This window comes from Phacochoerus africanus, chromosome 7 (genome assembly GCF_016906955.1).
Source record: "Phacochoerus africanus isolate WHEZ1 chromosome 7, ROS_Pafr_v1, whole genome shotgun sequence".
Taxonomy (NCBI): Eukaryota; Metazoa; Chordata; class Mammalia; order Artiodactyla; family Suidae; genus Phacochoerus; species Phacochoerus africanus.
The window spans coordinates 49,946,934-49,969,294 of record NC_062550.1 but is presented as its reverse complement, the minus strand read 5'-3'; the positions used below and the strand labels follow the sequence as shown (position 1 = coordinate 49,969,294).

General features: G+C 41.0%; 1 protein-coding gene across 10 annotated transcripts in view; it reads left to right on the top strand.

Annotated features, from left to right (window-relative positions):
- The window catches only part of PPFIBP1 (PPFIA binding protein 1), a 189,022-nt gene that overhangs the window by 50,373 nt on the left and 116,288 nt on the right, over positions 1 to 22,361 (top strand). For all 10 annotated transcript variants that reach the window (XM_047787323.1, XM_047787328.1, XM_047787324.1 and 7 more), the window contains one exon: positions 4,290 to 4,381. The gene's annotated coding sequence lies outside the window, so the exon portion shown is untranslated. The remainder of the gene's footprint in view (positions 1 to 4,289; positions 4,382 to 22,361) is intronic.

Below are 22,361 nucleotides of genomic sequence, written 5' to 3'. Positions count from 1 at the left end.
GCTCATGGCAATGCTGGGTCCTTAACCCACTGAGCGAGGCCAGGGATCAAACCCGAGTCTTGTTAGATTCGTTTCCACTGCGCCACAATGGGAACTCTCTTTACCTAACGTTTCTAACAAACCTTTTGAGATTTCCTTTTATTATCTGTAACTTTTATGAAACTAAAATTATTATCACCACAGCACAGAGATTAATAATACCAGCTCGGGGCCCAGGTTGTCTGAGTTCTGATCCCAGTTTTTCCACTTAGCAGCAATGTGACTTCAGGCAAGTTATTTATCCCGTCTGCCTCAGTTTCCTCATCTGTAAGATGGGGGTAATCATTTACTTCCCTCAGTGTTTTTGCCAGAACTAAATGAAGGAATTCATTGTTCAGTTAACTAAAAGTAAAGCCATTAGAATAGTGCCTGGTACATAAGTTCCCAATAAATATGACCCATTGTTGTGCTGTACATGATGAAATTAAAGCTGCTAAAGGTGACGTGGCTTAGTTACCCAGAGAGATGACTACCCCAGGATTAGTGTTGCTCATTTCAGGATTTAGTCCACTGAAATAGCTGTTTCCTAGACCAGAGGTCAGCAAACATTTTCTTAAAGGACCAGATCAGACAATAACTATTTTATATTCTGCATACCTTGCTGTCTGTCTCTGTTGCAACTACTCTGTCATTGTGTCTTGCAGAAGCAGCCATAGACAACATGTAAACAAGTGCGCATGACTGTGTTCTAATCAAACTTTGTAAAAACAGGTGGCAGACTTCATTTGCCCGATGTACAGACTCCTGCTTTCAACACTTAAGTCTAATGTTAATGGACTTTGGATTCCATTTAGTTTTAAAGTATGAAATGAGGCATTATTATAATAAACAGTAGCTTCACTTTCTAGTGATTATTTGTTTAACATGTTACTTAGTTACGATGGTCACATTTTATAAGATCAAAGGGATTTAGAAAATAAGCAATAGTCATAAATGTGTTTTCCGCCTCAAAGGGATATCAGAAGTCACTTATTTAGTGGTTTGGAGAATTGTCTTCGAATTTGAAATCAGATTTGGGCAGAATATTAAGGGTCTGTTTTATTAAATGGATGCAAATACAGACTGGTTTGTGTTTTTTTTGTTTTTTGTTTTTTGTAATCGCTGTATAGGCAAGGTTTGTGAGTCATGAAAAGTTGTTTGTAATTAGCCTTGTCATTACACTAAGGGTTTTTCTACTAAGAATGTTGTTTGCATGGGTTTGGATTTTTTATGGCTTACTTTTCAATTCGATAATGTGTTCTTGTTTTTAAATTAAACTTGTTCCCGAGCCTGTTTTGAGTGGCTGGCTGTGTTGGTTCATTGGTATTTATAGCTTACTTCTGTTTCTGAGGAAATGACTAAAGTCTCTTGAATTCGATCAAAACTGCATCACAAAGGATATCTTTGACTTGCTTAAACAAGGCTCCTGATGGAAACTCAGAAAATTTAATGGTTCATGTTTATAAATGTTTTTATGTACCCAGCCCTGGTTGGGGCAAAATAATCAGAGTTCTGTGCTGAGGGAGGGATTGAATATACTCAGTTTATTAACATGAATTCCTCTGGAGCAAGTTTAAGCAGCACTTTCTCATACTACTCTTTAAAAAAAAAATGTTTTCTAATTTTACATGTTGCTTTGAATTGGGTCTTACAGAACATAGATGTATTTTTTTTCTTCTCCTTAAACTTTTTTCACTGATTTTTCTCCTTCCTCCTTCCTATCCAGGTGGCCCCGACACAAGTGAAGTATCTACACTTGGCATACGTCATTTCTAGCAAGGAGGTTGATGAGGGTGGGGCAGGGTCTGGGGCAGGGTCTGGGGCAAGGTCTGGGGCAGTGACCAACTCACGGAAACCACTGTGTCTAGTGTCCTGCTGGAACCGCCTATGTCCCCACCTATGGGATATCCATAGGCCCTCCCCCACCTCACTCTTGTGCCCTCACTGTCCTTGTGACAGTGTAAGGGTCCCTCCTTCTGCTCTTTGTTCCAGGGCACTGGGCGGGGAGGAAGAGAAAGCCCAGCACCTGCTCAGACCCAGGCCTGCTGGCTCTGGGATCCAGGCTGGAACTTGCCTTTTTCCATAAAGGCTCTGTTGGAGGTGGTTGGACTTTGGTATGATTATGGTTTGAGGGCAGCTAGGTTGTGAGCTCATTGGGATGTCTGCCTGAACTTTTAATATAATCATTGTTTATGGAGTTCCCGTTGTGGCTCAGTAGGTTAAGAACCCAACATAGTGTCCGTGAGGATGCAGGTTCAATCCCTGACCTTGCTCAGTGGGTTAAGGATCTGGCGTTGCCACAGCTGCAGTGTAGGTCCAAGATGCAGCTCAGATCCGGCATTGGCATGGCTGTGGTGTAGGCCTGCAGCTGCAGCTCCTATTTGACCTCTAGCCTGGGAACTTCCATATGCTGCAGGTGTGGCTCTAAAAAGAAAAAAAAAAAAATCACTGTTTAGTTTGAACCCTTTTATAAACAGCTCAGGGAACCAGTTCTCTAAATCTTGGATCAAAGTATTAAACAGATAAAGATGCAGTTGCTCTGCCCACTACCGCACATCCACCCAGCCCTGCCACTGTTCTCAGAAGAACCTATGGGGGTAGAATTCCTAGCACTCACTTTGAAAACTGCTGATTAATATAACTTTTGGAGCACATACTAGTCTTAACATCAGGCTTGCTGTGTATGCATCATTAATTGCTTGTCATTTACCTGAATTGATGTGTATGTATGGGTCATATGTGATGTTGCCTTTAGGGGAGGCTGAGTGGACAGAAGCTTATGTGGGCTGAGAAGGTCCTTCAGGACAATCTGTATCTACCATTCCTGCCTAAATTCCGTTGTTGGTAACACATTTTATTTCAATGTTAAGCACCTGTCTCTTCTGAAGCTCTTTTTTGAAAAAAAAAATGAAAATGTTCTCAAGAAGCATGTCCTTTAAGTTGTTAGAATCTTGGGGCTGGTCCCCTTGCTTCCCTACCCAAACATCTGATGTCACTGGCTCCTCAGAAGGGCAGAGACAAGGAAGCAGTTATACTCCTACTTCATCATTTTGTCTGGGATTGGCTCTGATCATACACACATTTGAAAAGTATGTGTGAGATAATAACCCTAGTATTTGACTTGGAGACGCTCGCTTTCTCATTTGGATGGAGGTGGTTATGACGTATTGAAACTTTTACTATTCCTAAGTGTTCCTTCACTGTTAAAATATATTGTACTACTGTAATGATGAGGATATTCATGCGTCTGTGTGTGTGTATCTGTGCGTCTACATATTGTGTGCATATGTATATGTTATATATGTATAAAACTGGGACTTTTTAAAGCATATACCATTTCAAAGAGTTATGGGAATAAGAATCACAAGTCTAAAAAACAGTGGGTATGTTTCTACATAGTGTCTGTGTACTGTTCTTGTTGGACAAGAAAATAATAAATTTCCTCATTTAAAAAAAATCTGTTGGAGTATAGTTGACTTGCAGTATTGTATTAGTTCCAGGTGTGCAGCAAAGTGAATGAGTTGTATATATACATATACCCATTCTTTTTTCCCATATAGGGTATTGCAGAATATTGATTAGATTCCCTCTGCTATACAATAGGTTCTTGTCATCTATTTTATATACAGTAGTGTGTATATCTTACTCCCATCCTCCCAATTTACCCCTCCCCCCACCACAGTTTCTCCTATGGTAAACATAAGTTTGATTTTGAAATTTGTGTGTGTGTTTTTTATAAATAAGTTCTTTTGTATCATTTTTATTGGATTCCACATATAAGTGATATCATATGGTATTTGTCTTTCCCTGACTGACTTCACTTAGTGTGATAATCTCTAGGTCCAATTTCCTCGTTTTTTGAAAAATCTTAACAACTAAATATTGGCAAACCATGGTTCATTCATTTACTCAGCAAACACAGAGTACCCAACATGTGCCAGGCACTAAATGCTATAAAAATTAATTATGGTGGTTTTCTGCTGAAAGGTTTCGAGAAATATTTGTGGTTGTCCAGTAACTGAGGAAATAAGAAAAAAGAATGCTGGATGGGGTGGAAGAAGAAAAACGAAGGGAGAAGGAACAATGGAAGGATAGATGGAAGGGAGTTAGTTAAATCTATTGGTCCTTAATGCATTTTATTGTTTTTAATTATTGTTTATCTAGTTTGATGTTCTTTGCTTATACAATAATTTACCATCTGTAGGTTTTCTATGGCATGTTATCATATGAAGTTAGTTTTAATTTAACTTTTTATATTTGTTTTGTTTCAGTATAAATGATTTTTATGGATCAGATTACTAATAAGTATATGGAAGATTTGAAGAGCTGAAGGAAGAAATCAGTATTGAATTTTCTTTTAAATGTAAGTAAACTCACTTCTCATCATTGTTCATTTGTGATCTCTTAAAGGCTGCAATTACCTTTCTGTATATTCAGTGTGTAAATTTTTTCCCAGTAGGAAAGTTATTGGACTATGTAGTCTACTCATTAAGTCTATGAGAAAAATTTAAAAATTTAAAAATTTTGAAATATGAGAATTTGTGACCCACTCCCCTATTTCAAAATTTTTAAATTGTAGAAGTAGTATGACTAACATAGGTGGTTGTAGAACTTAGATGTGTTGTGACAGTCAGTAAGCAAATCTTTATTTGGCATCGAGAAGGAAAACTTAGACCTGGCAGCACATAAAAAGCACTGCCCTTTTCTCAAGTCCTTTACTGCTCATTATCCCAGAGATCACAGATCATTTTAGTGCCCCATGTGAGTCAGTGAGAATTGTTGGTCGGCCATTAATGACTTCATAGGCTTAGAGAAATGAGGGGTTTCCATTATAAGCTTATTTACTTATTCATTTCCTCCCTATTTCTCTTGTTCAGCAATAAAAATAATACTTGACTATTTATGGAACTTCATTTAAGTGACCAGCACTTGACTAATTCAATTCAATCAATATTCAGGAGTTCCCGTTGTGGCTCAGTGGTTAACGAATCCGACTAGGAACCATGAAGTTGCCGGTTTGATCCCTGCCACAGCTCAGTGGGTTAAGGATCTGGCGTTGCCATGAGCTGTGGTGTAGGTCACAGATGCGGCTTGGATCCTGCGTTGCTGTGGCTCTGGCGTAGGCTGATGGCTACAGCTCCGATTAGACCCCTAGCCTGAGAACCTCCGTATGCCACGAGAGCGGCCCAAGAAATAGGAAAAAAAAAATCAATATTCATTCAATGCCTACTTTTTCTGAGAGTTACCACATGCCAGGCGCTGCTCTGGCACTGTTACCTTCTGTTATGCTCACGGCAACCTTGCAAAGTAGACGTTAAGGTTCAGCGATCCAGAGGGGGATGCTGAGGTTCAGAGAGAGGTCAGGAGCATGCAGACAGACGATCACACAGGTAGGAAGGGGAAGAACCATGCTCTTTGACTTTTCTGATTTGCCACCTTCTAGATAGTGCACAAATGCTCATCCTGGTACAGTTGTTGTTAGGAGACCGGAACCTTCTGGCTTGTGTCCTTAATAGAAATGTGATCCTAATCCTTCTGAACCATGGCTGTTGTCACAACAAGGAAGGAAGTTTGAGAGGCAGCTTTGGTACCTGGATGGAGAGTTAAGACATCTAATGTCGAGACTCAGCCTTGCTGTGGATTTCCTGTGTGTCTTTAAGATATTTGATACCCACGGGAAGTAGTTACTCTTATGCCAACTAGGGAGACCAGACCAGAAGTTCTCCAAAGCCTCCTTCAGTCAGGTTGTTAGTGAAGCATGTTAAACACAAAGTGCACAAGTCCTAAGTGGATGGCTTGATGAAATGATTATCACAAAGTGGACACATCTGTGTAACCAGCTAGAGATTAACAGAAAATTACTAGCACGCCAGAACTCACCTCCCCTAATTCTCCCAGAAGTGATCAATTGCCTGATTTCTAATGCCATGGATAGAGTTCTGCCTATTCTTAAAGTCTATATGATAGAATCATACAGTATATATTCTTTTGTGTCTGGCTCATTTTGCATATTATGTTTGGGAAGTCCCTCTGTGATATTGCGTATAGTTTTTTCCTTTGTTCTCTCTTATGGCATTTAATTTTATATTTATTTGATAGCCACTTGATTATTTTAGTAGTTTCCAATTTGGATGTATTACAAATAGTGCTCCAATGAATTTTTATGCCTATCTTTTGGTGATGACTGTTTTTGGTCAGGGATTACCCAATAATTTGGATTCAGCAGCTCTGTGGAATGATGTTGAAGTAAACATCTTGGAAAGCAGACAAGTAGATTTCAGGTGGGGGGTGATGTGTCTGCTTCAGCGTGATGTTCTAAGCATGCTGGTCAGGGACAGATGGAGCTGTTTTCATAGATTACTCTTGGGGGTGTGGCAGGTGAAAGCCCTCTCTGATATGTGTGTGATGTGGTGAGGTTTGCTCCCCTGGCAGAGGAGGGCTTAGGTTGGGTTCGGTAAGGGATTACAGAGAAGAGAAAATAGACCCAGAAGACAGATGTGTCTGGGCTCCTCTAGAAATGGTTAGTTTATGTTATCATTCAGATCAAGAGCCTGGAGAAATGACAACCCAGAGTAAGAATCAGCTTAAGAGACCTGAGGAGTCTAGGAGATGAACAGAGAAATAAAAATGATCGAAGCAGGCAGGCTGGAGCTCTCAAAACATTTTTTGAACGCATTTATTAAGTCTAACTCTTAAGAAAGCTTTGAAAAACCAGTCCCCAAAGTTTGAATATTGAGTCAAGGATGAAGTTAATAAAATTACCAAACTAAGGAGTCCTATTGTGGCACAGCAGGTTAAGGATTCAGCACTGTCCTTGCAGTGACTCAGGTTGCTGCTATGGCACGGGTTTGATCCCTCGCCCAGGAACTTCCATATGCCATGGATGTGGCCAAAAAAATTTTAGCAAACTGAGAATAAATGTGTTTTCAAACAAATACGGGATATGAACATGTAGGCTTTGCTGAGACTGTTCTAGGATCACATGATCACAGACCTAGCACTTTCTTTCTCCATGATTTCTTGGCATCAACTTCCTCATCTGTAAAATGGGGATGTTGATTTACTTACCATGTAGGTTTCCTGTGACAATTTACTCTGATAGTATCAGGACTGTGCTGCTGGTTGCATTGCATGGGCACTAAAAATAATAGCCATTATTTTTTTTCCTGGTATTTGTTATTACTGATATTACCTGCTTGACTCTGTATCTGATACTTTGTAGTTTTCAGATAATTTTTAAACAATAAAAGGTTAATTTAGCTCTTTTATTTTTTAAGTAGGATGAATACTAACAAAAATATTTTCCTACTTGCCCCACCTTAAACTGAAGCTCAGAGGAAAGATGAAGGGAAACATTTGTCTCTGTGTCCTTGGCAGGTCCCTCCCCAGGGTGAGTCAGTGAAGACATTCTTGGTTGTTGGAACTGCTTTACTCAGTTAGTTCAAGAAGAAATCAGAGGAGCTGAGATGCATGGGAGAACTGGGTCATTTTGCACAAAGGAACATCATAATTTTATATGTTACACTCTCAACTTTTGCCAGGCATTTCACATACAAGCATCCTTGGGATTCCCGCTGTGGTACAATGGGTTAAGGATCTGGAGTTGTCTCTGCAGCCACTTGGGTCACTGGCCCAGCACAGTGGGGTTAGCGATCCGGAGTTGCCCCAGCTATGGTATAGGTCACAGCTGTGGCTTGGATTTGATCCCTGGGCTGGGAACTTCCATATGCCACAGGTACAGCCAAAAAAAAAAAAAAAAGAAGTATCTTTATTTACCAGCGAAGCTGGGTGAGAGGCTCTGTGGGTGAGACACTACAGATGACAGCTGGTCTAGGGTGTCCATTCCAGCTGGCTCTGGTTATGGACATCTTTCCACCTGTTGGTGGGTTCTGGCCTGGCCATTGGGGCCTGTAGTGTAGATTAAGCTTGATTTTGCCCTCAGTGGGATTATGATCTAATAAGTGAAAAATCTAGTGTTCTAAAAAGGCAACTTTTATGATTAGTTGAGTCAAAGACAATATTTGACACAAGACTCTGAAATTCTAGTTCTGACTTCTCTACTAATTAGCTGTAAAACTTTAAGCATGTCATTAATCTTGAGTCTCAGTTTTTCTCATCTGTAAAATCATAAAGTTAGATGGAAATTTGAGACAGAGCAAGATTCTGTGAATTCTCTAAATGTAACAATACCTAGTTTGGGATGTAGTTGTATTTTTCTAAATGGTATATTCTTCCATGGGTTTGTCCCAAGTTAAAAGTTCTTGTGACAGCAGATTTTGGCATTTATGACAGTTGGGGAGTCATTTTAAAAGATAACCTCAGTTCACAAAATAGTTAATGCCCACAGCAGATAAAAACAATCAGACTGTCATGACTGATTTAAGGCTACATGAGTATATGTGAATTCATTTCACTCTTACATTTACTTTAACCAGCTCTTGTACACTTGCTTTATCCATTGAAGCATATTTACTTATGTTAAACTATATAAATATGCAAGATATTACATTTAGATATATGGCATAGCTGGATTGTGAAAGCTGCATTTGACCTTATCTTGCATCTCTAAATTCTCAGTTCTCACATTGCAGTCACACAGTTGGGAGTGTCACAAATTAAATTTGGATTTGTTTCCTTGTTCCAGATGTTGAAGAAATTCTTTATTAAAAAGCTATATTTAAAATTAGCATTGAAATGAAATACTGGAGTCAACTGAAGCAAAAATAGATACCAAGTAGTGTTATCACTTAATAATTACTTTTAAGTTCTGGCATCTGTTCTCTTTTAAAAAAATTTTTTTGGCGTATAGTTGATTTACAATGTTGTATTAACTTCTGTATAGCAAAGTGAATCAGTTATGCATATACATATATCCGTTCATTTTTCTCCTATAGGTTATTGCAGAACATTGAGTAGATCTCACTATGCTGTTCAGTAGGTCCTTGTTAGTTCTCTATTTTATATATAGTAGTTTTATGTGTTAATCCCATCCTCCCAATTGATCCCTCCCTGCTATGTTTTCCCCTTTAATAACCCTAAGTTTGATTTCCAAAACCTGTGAGTTTATTTCTGTTTTATAAATAAGTTCTTTTGAATCATTTTTATTAGATTCCACGTAGAAGTGATATGATATGGTATTTGTCTAACTTACTTCACTTGGTGTGATAATCTCTAGATCCACCCATGTTGCTGTCATTGGCATTGTTTTGTTCTTTCTTATGGCTGAAATAATATTCCATTATATGTATGTATCACATCTTCTTTATCCATTCCTCTGTCGATGGACATTTAGGTTGTTTTCATGTCTTGGCTATTGTAAATAGTGCTGCAGTGAACATTGGGTTGCATCTGTCTTTTTGAGTTACATATATCTGGTTTTCTCCGGATATATGTCCAGGAGTGGGATTGCTGGATCATATGGTAGTTCTGTATTTAGTTTTTTAAGGTACCTCCATACTGTTTCCCATAATGGTTGTACCAATTTACATTCCTACCGACATTGTAGGAAGGGTTCCCTTTTCTCCACACCCTCTCCAACATTTGACTTTTTGATGATGGCCATTCTGACTGGATGTGAGGACCTCATTGTACTTTTGATTTACATTTTTCGAATAATGAGTGATATTGAGCATCTTTGCATGTGCCCTCTCTCCTCCTATACCCGGGGGTATCTGCATGAAGCTGATGCACGAGGACATATTGTAAAACTTGGAGATATTTGTACCTGGAGCCAATTAGATGTTCTGGAACCTGGCAAATGAAGAAATACCATTTGCTTCAGTTTGCAGGCAACGCGCTAATCTCTCCAATGTGGTAGTGGTTTTTGAGCTCAAGGTGATGGTGGGGAAGGCTGTCTGGTTAACTACTTTGGGGGCTGAATGGACCCAGGCACAGGAATGAAGCGGGGCCTCTCGTCTGGCCTTGTGGCTGCCTCCTCTCCATGAGGCCGAGGAAAGCCATGGGAACATGCAGATGGTTACTCAGGCCTGCCCACACCATCGCTCCACCTGGTCGGGTAGGGATTTCTAAGTGGGCAATTTGTAGCCTCTGAGATGGTATCATCCCCAAAGAAAGGCCTCCACCCCAGCTTTGTCCCTTCGTGTCCTTTGTCCACACCCTTCTTGCAGGTTTATCGCTGTATTACATGCAGTGTGAAGTTTTCTATCTCCCGATTGCATATTTTGGACCAAACATTCCTTCTTCTAGGCAATTCATACTAAACATTCTGAAAATACTGCTGAGCGGGTGGCTGTCTTGTTTGAAATCATGTGTCCTGTATGTGGTTTTTCTTGTGCTCATCATAACGTGAGACAACGTGTTATGAATTTGTCTTCATGAAACTTACAAAAAAGCTTTTCTCTTTTATTTTCCTTCCCTCTGGTAATCTTTCCCTCTCTTACCAAATATCTAAGATCACCTTTACAGTCCAGTGGGGATTTAGTTGGGCTTTCGGAGCTCTTCCTTCAAGCAGGTGCTTCCGTGTGTGTGTGTGGAGGATGGAGGGACTTGGAGGGCTGCTTGAAGCTCTGTGCTCAGCTTGCCAAAGCCAGAACTGCCCTTTTATTTTCAATTACTTGTTTTCTCCTCACCTCTTGGGAAACTGGCCGTCAGTGCCTTTGACGTTTTTCCTCCTTAATACAGATATGCAGGAGTTTAACTTGCAGACCGAGGGAAACGAAATATTTACACACTTGCCAAATAAATAATCAAACTATGCAGGGTGTGTGCTGCAGGGGCAGCTCGTGGGCTGGCTCTGTAACTACCTGGACCGGTGGTGTGTGCTTCTGTCATGTCGCTGTGCATTTCCACAGTTAGTGAGGAAGCCTTGGCATCTCTGATGGCAATTAGAGCTGTAGTCTTAGCAGTTTTAAGGAGGAAGAAGAGAGTAGGAATTTTGACCCCTGCTTAGTGAATCCGTGGTTTCATATTGTGGTATTTGGGGAGAACCTGGGTTTTGGCACCAGAAATTCAACTAGCCAAGATTCTCCATCGCTTTGAGAGTGAAGACGTGGGTTCAGTCATTCTTAAACCCATTATTTAGCAGTAGCTCAAGGCTTCATGCATCATAATCACAGAAATGAGGTTGGATCTCCAGGGTGTATTCATGGTTGCTTATATAACTCGATGCTGGTCTCTCCTTGTCAGATCACAGCCCAGAGCTGCTCCAACCAAGAGGGGCCAAATTAGGGGTGCGGCATTCACAGCCATTGTAGCGAGATTCATTTAGTCCTCAGATAAAAAAATAATATATGCTATCTCCCCAGAAATTATTTCAGAGCCTGAAATAGCTTCCTGTGCCCATTACCTTGAACTCAGGTATAATCCCTTGCCCATGACTGACTCCTAAGTATGATACAATAATTGTATTTGTCGTCTGTGTTTTAGTTTGTATTTCAAAATATAAGCTGTTATCGTACCATCATCTTTTCCTGGTTGTATGTTTGATTTGACTTTATTCCTTTACCTTCATGGTAGTAATTATGTGCTTGGCTTTATATACTTGTGCCATTTGATACTGTGATGCTTGAGAGATTTTAGAAGAAAAGGTCATCAGCTGTCTTTCCAGGCTATTCTGGGCATTTTGTACTATATTTACTTTGGACCCGGCTTTTCTTGCCCTTGGTTTCTGATTAGCTCTTCCTCCTCCTTACCTTGGCCTCTCATCTTGCTTGGAAGCATTTCAGCAGTTCTGCGTTGGGATGACTGTTTTGTTTAACAAATAAACTCTATCTCAACCTTGGGAGAGAGTCAAGAAGACAGGCTGGAACTCTCCATGAATGCCTCTGGTTCTGCAGTATGGAGTTCCTGGAGTAGGGAAGCTGGCTGCTAGTACACTGATGGCCAGAAGTTGTTTCCTGCTTGCAAATTTGCTTTGACAAAAGGAAACATAGATGCTGGGGCAGTCTCAATAGTTTTGGATATTTTGGTGGGACTTAAATGGTCTTATTGTTTATACATTTTTAGAAATTAAATAATGGATTATTTGGGGAGTTCCCATTGCGGCTCAGTGGTTAATGAACCCGACTAGTATCCATGAGGACACAGGTTTGATCTCTGGCCTTGCTCAGTGGGTTAGGGATCCAGTGTTACCATGAGCTGTGGTGTAGGTCACAGACGAGGCTCTCTCCTGTGTTGTTGCAGCTGTGGTGTAGGCCAGTGGTTACAGCTCTGATTCAACCCCTAGCCTGGGAACCTCCATATGCCTTGGTGTGGCCCTTAAAAGACAAAAAAGAAAAAGAATGGATTGTCTGGTTAGAAAAGTGGGCATTTTTCAGAGGCCTTTGACCATATTATTGGGGTTGTCAAAAAAAAACCCCAAGTATCGAGCAGGAAATAAGTGGCCTTCAAGGACTATCAAGCCTTTAAGCATAAGACTTGTCCCAAGAGAAAACAGCGATACCCCCAAACTCCCATTTACCTGCTGCACCCCCCACCTTTGACCCTTGGTTCTCCACCTCTTGTTAGCCAGCAGATCAGCAAGTACTTCTTTGTAAGAGTCTGTATAAGTGACTCTAGAGGGACAAAAAAATGCCAGCTAATCCTACTGAAGTGTTACGGGACCCAGAACATGATTTCTTTTTTACATTTTTTTGGCCTTATTTTTAAAAATTGAAATATAATTGACATACAGTATTTTGTTAGTTTCAGGTGTAGTACAAAATGGTTCGACTATTTGCATATGTTATGAAATGATCACCGCGATAGGTCTGTGAACCATTTGTTCACATACAAAGTTGCTACAGTATGATTGACCATATTCCTTATGCTGTGTGTTACCTCCCCATGACTTCCTTGTTATCTAAGTGGAGGTTTGTACCTCTTAGTCCCTCTCACCTGTTTACCCACTGCCACATCCCCCTCCCTTCTCCACTTCAGTCCCACTCCCATGCCTCTGTTATTAGAAACTTTGATGCTGGAAAGATGTTACCGGAATCCGGGTTCTTGTTCACACAGTTGAAGAATGAGCTCTGTGAACATATAGGCAGCAAGCAAGCAAAGTCTTTATTAAAGGAAAACAAATAGCTCCCAGGGCTGCTGGGAGGGGGGAGAAGAGCCCCCTTTCTCTGTTGTCCTATAGGGGTTTTTATCCCTTAAAGATGGGGGGTACCAACATGGCGTCCAGAAAGATGTGATTTTCTCCCATTGGCCTTGATCAATTACCTATATCAGTCCTTATCCAATAGGGGTTTTAGGGGTAGAAAGTCCTGTAGGTTTCATGGTTTCTTTGCCCTTTTCTTCCCAAAAACTGAGTCACAGGGAATTAGGGATTAATATTAATGTCCATCTGGGTGTAGGTACACTCCCTTTGGTAAACAAGGCCTGTGGGGATGTTACTCCCTGGAGCCCTTAAGCCACAAATGTTAATCAATGGCCATATCAAAGAATGCACTGAAGCCCATGCTCCTACACTGATTACCTGAGTTAATATTCTGCCTCAACTTCTCTTTAGAACATGGATTTGATCATCTCATACTCTTGCTTCAGAAATTCCATTCTCTACAGCAGAAATCGACAGAACATTGTAAATCAACTATATTTTAATTAACAATTTTTTAAAAATTCCATTCTCCCCATAAGAGACAATTCAAAGCTCCTTGGTGGTCAGGCTCTATCCCTCCATCTCAGACTTGTGCCTCTTACCATTGCACTGAAACACACCTGGCCCTTGGGCTAAATTGGACCCTTTGCTGTATCACAAACACGCCTTTGAGGACTTCTGGGTGTTGCACTGGCTGTCCCCTCTGCAAGTGTTGTCTGCTCCTTCTCCCCAGTTTTCCTTTCAGCTCTAGCTCCAACTACAGCCTCTCTGCTACATCTGGCAACATGCTCATCTCCCCTGCAAGTGTGAGCTCTGCAGAGGAAGAGTCTATTAAACTCATCTCTGTGCACAGCCTCTAGCATGTTAATGTACGTTCACTCATTGAATGAGTGAATACATCTAAACGTTATCTAGAGGAAATATGAAGGCTTCGAGGATCTTTTTAGGGAGTTCACTGGTGGTATAGAGGTCAGGACTTTTACTGCTGCAGCTCAGGTTCAATCTCTGGTCTGGAAACCAAGATCCCAAATCAAGCAGTTGCACACTGTGGCCACAAATCTTTTTAAATAAAAAAGAGAGTCTCGAATATTGGTTTCTACTAAGGCAAGTAGAAAGCTGTGGCTGTCCTTTTGTTACCTCGCTTTGTCTGTTGTACAAAACTGAGCTTTTCCACTCAGGAAACACCTCTACTCTGCCACACTCCCTGGCCCCCAATATAAACATCCAGGGGCTAGACTTAATTAAAGTGGAAGCTAGTGAAATTTTATGTGAAAGGAAATGACATTCAATTTCAGATATCATCTGTTTCAATTATTTCCTGCAGATTAACCATTCATTTCACCCAATATTTATCGCAGAGCTACTATGTACAAGAAACTGGGCCAGGGCTTTGGAGCATGAAGAGATAAGCAGAACATAGGGGCTTTTGTCTAGTGGGAGAGAAAGATGTGGAAACACATTTCTGTAAAACAGGATGAAAGGTATACTTATTCCAGGTAGTGCTATGAATGCACAAAGGAAGGTGGACCATTCCTTGCCTTTCAGAGAAGAGCTTAGATTTAACTTAAGCTTTGATGAGTGCATTTGGGGGTAGGTAGGTGGCAGGTCAGACTGAAGGAGTAGCATGGTTAGGGCAGCTCCAAAGAGAGGGAAGGTATAAGCAAAGGCACTGAGGTGCCAAAGTGCAGGGAGCAACAGCACAAGTCCTGCAAGGAAGGAACACGGGGGCGAGGGTGTGGCATTGTAAAATAAGTCTGGGAAGGAGTTCCCGTTGTGGTATAGCAGAAACGAATCTGACTAGGAACCATGAGGTTGTGGGTTCGATCCCTGGCCTCGCTCAGTGGGTTAAGGATTTGGTGTTGCCATGAGCTATGGTGTAGATTGCAGACATGGCTCGGATCCCATGTGGCTATGGCTGTGGCATAGGCTGGCAACTATATCTCCGATTCGACCTCTGGCCTGGGAACCTCCATATGCTGAGGGTGCAACCCTAAAGAAAAAAAAATAAGACTGGGAAGTTATATAATCATCTGATAGAGAAATTTAATGGCAGTTTGCTTGGACTTAATTCTGTGGTCATTAGGAGCTGTGCAGATTTTTAAAACAAAGGAAGTATATGACAGCAAGAGCAGTGGCTGAAATTTGCAAGCATGTACTATGTGCAGGGTTCTTTTGCTAAATCCTGATTGCAACACTTTGAGGTTAGTACCATTAGTATCACATTTTCTAGATCACATGGAAAGCCTAGAGAGCTTAAGTAACTTCTCTTAGTATCTACCACAAATATGTGGTGGATCTGGGATTGGAAGCCTGGGGGTTTTGTTTAAGAATTTATGTTTTGAATCTGGGATTGAAGTGTAGGATTCAGGGAGTGTCTGAATTTTTGAATTGTTTGGAAAGTGTTTAGTATATATAAATATGTGCATTTAAGAGAAAACCTAGAGCTTCAATCATATAAAATACATGCTCCATAAAAGGTTAATAAAGATATTAGGAGTACCCTCTTTTGCTCTTAAAAGTCCCTCAGTATGTTCAATGCAGTAGATGGTGAATTTAGACTCATGCTGCTTTTTAGGTTGGAAAAAGCAGAACAATCTAGCACCACTCAAAATAAAAGGAAATGCCAAAACAGTTTGTAGGAATTGTTAGTATTATAAGTGGCAAGCTGTTCTTGATTGTGAGAAGCGTAAAAAATGTCCAGGACAGTCTTAAGAAAGTAAACATGAGATGCCCAGGCCTTGGAACTTGTGGATAATTTGAAGGCAGAGAGTCTGGCTCCCCATTGGGCAAACACGTATTCTTACAAAAGCTAAATAACATTCCTGAGATTTAAAACGGTTTTGGAAAATGCCTAGCTGTGAATCTTCTTTCAACTGGACTGCTTTGTCCTTTTACAGTTAGAGGGACTTAGGGGGTGAATAGTTATTAACCCATGAGACTGAAAATTCCTTATAGCCTGTGGTGAATCCAAAGGCAGGTCTCAGGGTGAATGAATCCAAATTAAAGAACTGCTTAGTTTATATCACTTGAGAAACCAGATTAGCACCTAAATTTTATTTAGGATAAAAATTATAATGCTTTATTATTATTTAAAAAATTTTATTTTGGAGTTCCCATTGTGGCTCAGGGGTAATGAACCTTGCTAGTATCCATGAGGATGTGGGTTCGATCCCTGACCTCACTTAGTGGGTTAAAGATCTGGCATTGCCATAAGCTGTGATGTAGGTTGCAGATGCAGTGGCTCAGATCTAGCATTGCTGTGGCTGTGGCATAGGCTAACACCTGCAGCTCTGATTCATCCCCTGATCTGGGAACTTCCATATGCCACAGGTGCGGCCCTAAAAAGACAAAAAAAAAAAAATTATTTTTATTTTTTTCTTTTTTGGCCACCCTGCGACATGTGAAGTTCCCAGTCCAGGGATCAAATCCAAGCTGCAGTTGCAGCCTGTGCTGCAGCATCAACAGTGCAGGATCCTTTAACCCACTGTGCCAGGTCAGGAATCGAGCCTGCGTCCTGGTGCTGCAGAGACACTGCGCATCCCATTGTGCCACAGCAAGAACTCCATAATGCTTTAAATAAGTCTGTCTTTCAGATCTTACTAAATATGGAAATATAATACTTTAATAACAGAGATCTGGATTCCCTACCTTCTAGAGTTTTTCTTAACATATTTCCCATCTTTGTTTTCTCATTTTCTATTTTATATTTTTCCTGAACTTTTTGAAAGTGTTGATATATAGTCCCCATTTGGATTTCTCTATTAACAAATGTCTTTTATCATAGTGTTGTAGATTTAAAGGATTCAATCGAGGATGGTAAATAGCAATTAGTTGTCACATCTCGTTAGTCTCTTTTTTGAACTATCTTGTCTCCCCGCCTTTGTTTGTTTGTTTTTCCTTATTTTGTATTTCATGACATTAACATGTCTGAAAAGTCTGAGAAACTTATCTAGAAATGTGTCTTTTGGTCTGAATTCACCCAACTGTCGGTTTTCTAATGTTTAGATTCAGATTAAACATTGCTAACAGGGATGCACTACACTGCTTCTCTTCAGAAGGTCTGTGATGATGGTTAGGCTAAATTTAATCACTTATTAAGTCGGAGTTCACTGGACTTCTCCGTTGTAAAGATCCCTAATCCCCTTAATTATAAGTCGTCTGTAGGGTAATTCTTGGGGACCATGTGCATATCTTGTTACCCAACAGTCATTCACTCACCCAGTGGTTTTAGCATTTTTTTTTTTTTTTGCTTTTTAGGTCTGAACCTGTGGCATATGCAAGTTCCCATGCTAGGGGTCAGATTGGAGCTGCAGCTGTGGGCCTATGCCACAGCCACAGCAACGCTGGATCTGAGCCACATCTGTCACCTACGTGCTACAGGTTGTAGCAACGCCAGTCCTTAACCCACTGACCCAGGCCAGGGATTGAACTCATATCCTCATGGATACTAGTTGGGTTTGTAACCCGCTGAGCAACAGCAGAAACTCTGCTAACTGAATGAGTGAAGTTACTTTACTGGAGAAAATTTTTCCTTTTCCTCCCCATTCCTATTTGGGGGAAAATCTAGGCCACCAAAGACAGATGGCAGAAGAGTTGATGAAAGTGAAACTTGTAAACAACTATCACAACTATCCAAACATATGTTAATATTTTAAATGTCTGAAGTGTTTTCTTTTGTGAGTGGGTGTATAGGAGAGAAAGAGAGAGAGAGAAAGAGAGAGCAGGCATCCTGAGAGAGTTACCCTTTAGTTTTGGAGATTTGTCCTTAAAATGGTAAATCTACTGATGCAGCTGAAGAAAAACAAAGTAAATTGCCATTCTGATTTCCTTCTAGACTGAGAGAATTCAATAATAATGAAGTGGATTTTCATTCATCAGCCATAATCTGAAAAGGGATTTCTGCCCTACCTTTTGAAAATACTCAGTAGTTCTTTATAAAGCATATTAGATTGAAATCAAATGGACATCAAAACCATGGAATTCCTATGAAAGGCGGAATAGTAAACAGAAGTTGTTAAGTAGGGGATTTCTTGATCCAGGCTTATAATTCTTTTGAGATTTATCCTAAGGCTTTTTATCCCTGCTCAGCTCCTGCCTGGCTCACTCAGTGATTCCTTATTATCTGATGAGGATCTTATTTCACTTTTGAAAGCAGTTTTCTCTTTGCTGGGGTAGTAAGGAGTAGCAGGGAAAGATTGACTCTGGGCAGTGCTATGGAAAACCCACCCATCCAAGTTGAGATTAGAGCACCCTGCATGCAGTATCAGTTCTCCTGCTGGCAGTTCAAAATGAAAAGACCTATTTTCGAAGCGTGTGACTGTCCCTCCTGCCTAGACAAAACTATTCTTTATTTTTTCTTTTTACAGCTGCACCCACAGCATATGGAAGTTTCCAGGCTAGGGATTGACTCAGAGCTGCAGCTGCCAGCCTACACCACAGTCACAGCAGTGCCCAATCTGAGCCACATCTGCGACCTGCACCACAGCTTATGGCAACGCCAGATCCTTAACCCACTCAGCGAGGCCAGGGATCCAGCCCGTGTCCTCGTGGAGACTATGCTGGGGTCTCAACCCTCTGAGCCACAACGGGAACTCCCAAACTATTCTTAAATAGTGGGCTAATTACCAGCGCTCTCTATGCATTTATTTATAACTTGCTTTATTTGTTTCGTAAGAGAATTTTTGTCACTCTTTTTGTGACGAGGTAGACGTTAGACCCATGAATTTTTATATTATGTTCTTTAAGTCTGGAAACATGATTTGCCTCTGATTTGCTGGTATGAGCACACACTTCTTTCTCTCATTGGGATCTTGCTGAGTAAGAAATTGGCATGGCAGGGAGTGGTCTATAAAATTCACATTAGCCTATCCCAATTCCGTGTTTGGAGACAGCTGAATACTCCTTCCATTTGTTTGATAATTTCTCACGGTTCATAGTGGCTTACATTATGGAGTTGTTATAGAGTCCAGACTATGAATATTTGAGGCAAAATCTCACTAATTCAAGCATCTGGGCTTTATGAGTTTCAAGGTTGAGCAATGCACTTGAAAGAAATAGATTAGCACGTGCCTGGCAAGCGCAATCATTCTACTAGAGTCTATGAGTTTACAGCGAATCTAGATCTCTCCATGATCACTCCCAGTTTGCTCTCCATCCTTTTGAGCGGCCTCCTCCAGCCCCAGCCCCAGCCCCAGCCCCAGCCCCATGTATGTGGCAAAGATCAGAGAACCCGGTCCTAGTTTGGCATACAGCTAAGAGTTTCATGGCGTATTTGACACTCTAATAAATGAGAAGGCGCTAAAATATTTCCTATTTTTAAACCCTTTGACTCACTTTCTAAGATGTAGCACAACAACCTCAAAGAATATTTAGAATTCCAATTCTTTAGAAAGAATATTTATTTATAAAAGCTCTAGAGTCTACTCTAGAGTCGTAGAGGTGGGTTCATACTTATCAAACAGGGTTATACAACACTGAAAAATAGACACAAATATGTCAGAAATCTTATTGATAAACAGGGCTTCTTATTCAGTGTGGGCAGTCCTGAAGTCATTCATTTGGGGTGAGTTTTTCTTAGACAGTGCCTTAATTACTAGAGAAAGAATTGCCTAGTTACAAGCTGTCGTCTGTATTCGTATCATAGTGTCTAGTTTAGAGCAGTAAGAAGGCTCCGTGTATATTTGTTGAATTAAAATTTCAAATGAGTTGCTAAATTCCTCTGGTCTTATGTTTCTCAGACTGTAGGTCACCATCTCACTTACCTGTCACAGATTGCCATTTTCTTCCTCCTGTTCCCCTACCCCAAACTCTCCTTTCCTGCTCTTAATCCTGCTGGCCAGTAACTTTTGACTTAAGGAATAGCAAATCTAAACTGTATGTTTCTTTTTTTTGAATTACATAGGAAAAAAAAACCATTTAAAAGATTATAGAGAGACCACTCTGTACCACATACTGTTTAAGATCTTGCACTAAAAAGGAACCAAGATTTGGTGCTTGCCCTCAGGAGGTCAGATCCTATAGGTAAAATCGTCCTATAGAGCTGAAAAGTTCAAGTCATGGTGTGAGGGCGAGGACTAGGGGACAGCTTAAATAAAGTTGACCATGTCAACTGGAAGAATCAGTCTTGGCCTTATAGCAGCCCTGGAAGTGAGGTCTTTGATGATGAATTCCCCAGGCAATGGGAGACTTGAGAAGGCACTGGGGGCAACTCTACAGGGCATGGAGAAAGTAATTCCTATGTTTGTGGGTTGGCTCTCATGAGAAGCAAGAGTGTTCTGTTGGGGAATTTGGTGGGTGTAGATTAAAAGATCTGGGAGAGAGTTCCCATCGTGGCGCAGTGGCTAACGCATCCGACTAGGAACCATGAGGTTGCGAGTTCGGTCCCCGGCCTTGCTCAGTGGGTTAAGGATCCGGCGTTGCCGTGAGCTGTGGTGTAGGTTGCAGATGCGGCTCGGATCCCGCGTGGCTGTGGCTCTGGCGTAGGCTGGCAGCTACAGCTCCGATTGGACCCCTAGCCTGGGAACCTCCATATGCCGCGAGAGCGGCCCAAGAAATGGCAAAAAAAAAAAAAAAAAAGATCTGGAAGAAGAAAAGGGCAAGACGTTGTGAATGTTAGTAGATGGGATGGATATGCAATGGTTTGGGAAGGTGGTGCAAAGGTTGCCTCTGCAAGGAAGTGAATGCAAGTCTTGGAGCAGATGGGGTAGTGGGACTTAAAGTCTTGGCGAAGTCAAGGAGCAGCTGAAGGTAGGGCAGGGCTTTCAAGTGAGTAGTGGGATGGGAGAGTGTTCTCAGAGAGGTGAATAAAGCAAGGAGTCTGGTTGTGCAGACTCACGGTGTGACCACGAGCATATACTGCTAAGAAGACTTCGTTCTTTGATTTCTTCCCTCTCATGGTCTGTCTTTCCTTGGACAATATCAGCCCCAGTGTCTCTCACATATTGTAACCAGCGAAGGTTGCATGGCTTCATGCCACACCAGTTTATCCCCCAGTTAAAGTCCTCTGCCTTAAACTAACCACATTTGTGACTCAAACAACCTCATAATGAAACTTTTTAAAGTCAATTTCCCCATGTTGAATTGATTCTTCTTTCGTACTCAATGTCTACTGCGTACAAACTGTTACCACCCATAACTCTTCAGAGTCATATGTTTATGTGGCTTTATCTCTTAAATAGTAAGCCACCTGAGCTCAAAGATTGGATTTGGTTTTTTCTTTTTTTTTTTTTTTAATAAGCTCAAAAATTATCTTGCACTCCTATGTGCTAAATATTTGTGGAAGAAAGGAGAAAAGAGAAGGAAGTGATAAAAGAATTACAATTGAGGAAAAGAAGGAATTTGAGAGTAAAGAATCACATGAACGCTGAGGGTCATAGGATTGTAGCAAAAGTTGAAGATGGAAGGCTCTTGAGTCAACCTGGGGGCAAATAAGGAGGCTCATGGTGGCGCTGGGGAGGGGAGGTGATCACAGTAACAGGGGCAAAATGTGTGAGTAGAGCCTTCCTCGAAGAAGTTGGCATTTATTGGAAAGTTTAATGATAATTGTAAATTTTCAGAGGGTGCAGTGGGGAATGGACCGGGAGAGGACTTGGTTGAATCAAGATCTACTGAAACCTATAACGTTTCATAAATATTGCTTCTGTGGGAATTGTCTCAATGAGAATTGACTCTGAACTGCTCACTCTAGGATGTTCCTTGGATCAGGGCTTCTGGAAATATCTTCAAGAGAATGAACAATAGCAACAACAACAATAATATTTATCAAGTGCTCGCATTATCTCATTCATTCTCACAACAATGTTATGAGATGTGTCTTATTATCTTCTCCATCTTATGAATAAGGAAAGTTAGGCATCCCCAGTCACCTCCTAAGTGGGCTGTTTATTCTAGCCAAGGCAAGGGGTGCTGGAACCAGGAGGTCCTCTACAAGCATCAGACCCAACTCCTGGACTCCTGAAACTGCCCATGGAACTTAGCATCTTGAGGGACTCCGTATCCTCTGCCACTTGCTGGAACCCTGCAAATTCCGCCAAAACCATTCCATACCATTGTGTTGGGAATCAGATGGGTCATACTGCCACCTTCTGAAAGCGGGTATTTAGACTAATGATGAAATAGGTTAAAATATACAAAGTCAGAGTTCCCATTGTGGCTCAGCGGGTTAAGAACCCAGCCAGTATCCATGAAGATGTAGGTTTGATCCCTGGCCTTGCTCATTGGGTTAAGGAACCAGCATTGCTGTGGCTGTGACATAGGCCAGCAGCTGCAGCTCTGTTTTGACCCCTAGCCTGGGAATTTCCATATG